We start from the raw sequence: 2,966 nt of genomic DNA on the forward strand, positions 1-2,966 counted from the left end.
TATACATTACTATGTTCCCATCAGTAACATAGTACTTACCTCCCCTCTGTATATAAATAAATAATCAGGCCAATGATCATTTCCCTAGTAACATAGACCTTCAGTCAATCTTGTACATATGGTAGTCTGTAAAAGAAGGCATAGGACAAAAAAGCCCCAAACATTGAACACCCCGTTTCTCATAGATTTCTCATGGTTCAGTAGATAAAGAGAGGGGGGGAGGCTTAGCTCACTCAAATGATAGGCAACGAGCACAGGGAGCTGAATTGCCCCCGATATAGGCCAAGCAACTGAACTGTGCTACTTCCATTATGAAACATGGATTTTACTCGGGCTCTCCTGTGTGATGGACTGCAAAGCCGCTGGCTGTTTAGTTATCTATGAAGGAATCAATAAAACCCCTTAGGTAAGTACTGGAAAGTGACACAAGTGAGTATCCCATTGTATGTTAATCGTGCCTGCTGTAACTACTTACTAATATGGGTTCCTTGCTGGATGTAAACGCTTGTGGGCTGCCTCGGACACTAGGATGCCGAAACCATGCTGCCAGGGGCCGCATCCCACCCCTCCTAATGAGGGGATCCAAACCCAGGACACCGACGCCGTCAAGGACGACGTATAATGTCACCGGGGCCCGACTATGTATATGGACAGATAAAAAAACGGACATACAGAATGCCCCTGTGAAAGGACCCTAATTGAGGAATAATCCTCTAATTTTTGGTAAGGTGATGGAATGAGACCATTGCATGCCTTTTGTTATAGGGTCCTTTCACAGGGCGTTCCGTATGTCCGTTTTTCATCTGTCTGTTTACAGATGAAAAACAGACACCCATGTATTTCTATGGACTAGCAGATGTAAGCGGAAGATCATCTGTTTACATCTGTTAATGTCCGCATCCATTAACAACCATTTTTTTGAACAGAAGAAAACACAATTTTTCTTCCATAAAGTAAAAAACAGAATGGATGAAAAACGGATGTAAATTAATGTAAATGGACATACGATCCGTTTTTGCATATGTTTTTGCATTGTAAAGGATTTAAAAAATTGATTTAAGCTGATGAAAATAGGATGTAAATGGATGAAAAGCGGATGTAAACTGATGAAATACTGATGTAAACTGATGAAAAACTGATGTGAACTGGTGAAAAACTGATTGAACTGATCCATATTTGACTGATAACAAAAATGGAACACACGTGTGAAAGAAACCTAAAGAAGGATTTACTGTGTACTAATCCCTTCTCACCATAACTTGTATTGTTATACTGGCCTGTTGGGTTCCAAGCCCTACTCCATAGAAGTCATGGTTTCCATACACTGCAATGATGATGGCCAAATAGCATGAAACAGCTGTTTGCAGGGAGGGGATCGCTTCTCAGCTTTTTGGCTAAGATCAAGTGTAGTATCTGTTCTTATCAGATTTCAAGAGGGAGAAAGCTGATACCTCTTGGGAGAGAGGGGGCTCAGTTAGTATTTTCCTGATATAATAATGTGCTCACGGTGGGAGGGATCCTTATCCTCCCGGGTTAAATCTGGTCTGGTGCATCAGGCATGTTCCCGGTTGAAGGCAGGACTCTCCCGATGTTCAAATGCCTTTCATTTAGGAATGGGCTACATATGTCTGGCCAGGGCCTGGGAGGTGCAAGGAGCCCCTGGTGATGTACTTCCTGGGTGTGGTACCCCAGGGGTGCCAGACCCCACTCTGTTTTCACTGGCACTTGGTCACATCACAATTTGCTTTACTCACACATGCTTCTTTAGAGGGCATTTTGGCCAGCTAGGGCAATTTTAAACCGACTGTAAGGCCCACTATGTGTATTGCACATAGCACTTTTTTATGTTTTCACTACTTACTGTATTTATTTATCACGGGTACTTGCATTGCACTTGTGGTTATTTGTTTCTGCACATAGACAGAGAGTGCAGGTTTTTCGGGGTTCTGTGGCCTTCGGGTCTTTTAATTCTCCCCAATCAGAAGGAGTTTCTCTTTGGGGAAGCCCCTCACCAAGTACTGGGTGGCCTGTCTTCAGCTGGTCCCTATGAAGTGGGGTCCAACTGGCTGTAGCCTTTGTAGACCATAGAGTACCTTGCCCCTTCCTCTTCTGAGGTTTGACCAATTTCTGTACCCTTTAAGCACTTGTTTTGTGTGCTGTGATTTCACGGATCACTTTTTTTGTTCACAGGGGATTAGGCAAGCACTGCACCGCAGAGCTCCGAAAGAAACAAAATCTGTATGTAGTTTAAAATAAATGACTTTGTAATATTAGGATATATTTGCACTATGAACTAACAGGTATTGATGTGCATCTAGCCAGAGGGGAAAAAAACAATGATTTATATTGCTATGCCCACTGTCCTGAAGGAATGATCCTCTAATTTTAAGGATATGTGATGGAATAAGACATGTGGATACCTTCTGTTTAAAAGAAAAGGTCACATTTAGTAACAAGTTACTATTTAGGGTGTAACATGTTACTCTGCAGCATCCCCACTTACCCCCCACCTCTTCCGGCACCTGCTGTCACATTTTAAAAAACAATATGTGACTGAATAGTTCTCAATGTACTAGGATCGCACTCATCAGTGCCCTCGTAGTCTATTGACATTTCCTACAACTGACTACCTGTCTGCCCATACAGAGGTACAAGCAGGCAGAAGTCAGCAGTGTCTGCAGAAACCTGACATGGCACCCGCGATCCACTGATTGCGGGTCTAATGCTTTACAGGCTCCAAGATAAAAAAAAAATAAATGAACATTTTTTACTTGCAAAATCATGTGCATTTATTATTTTTTTTTACTAAAGGTGAACTTAGTCTTTAAGTAGGCTTTACTGTGCAATGCTAAAAAAACTATTTAAATGCTCAGCTATTGTCATTGTTAAGATCTAAGCAACTGATAACATTCTTAATAACATTTTTAAACTAATACTTAATTTGCTGTTACTACAAGTCAGCTGCG

General features: G+C 41.6%; 1 pseudogene; it reads left to right on the plus strand.

Annotated features, from left to right (window-relative positions):
- The first annotated feature begins 1,374 nt into the window (after positions 1-1,374).
- On the plus strand, positions 1,375-1,523 carry LOC149468644 (U2 spliceosomal RNA; annotated as a pseudogene).
- Positions 1,524-2,966: the final 1,443 nt, after the last annotated feature.

Source organism: Staurois parvus, unplaced genomic scaffold (genome assembly GCF_062004578.1).
Source record: "Staurois parvus isolate SC_StPar_1 unplaced genomic scaffold, SC_StPar_1.0 ptg000081l, whole genome shotgun sequence".
NCBI classification, from domain to species: domain Eukaryota; kingdom Metazoa; phylum Chordata; class Amphibia; order Anura; family Ranidae; genus Staurois; species Staurois parvus.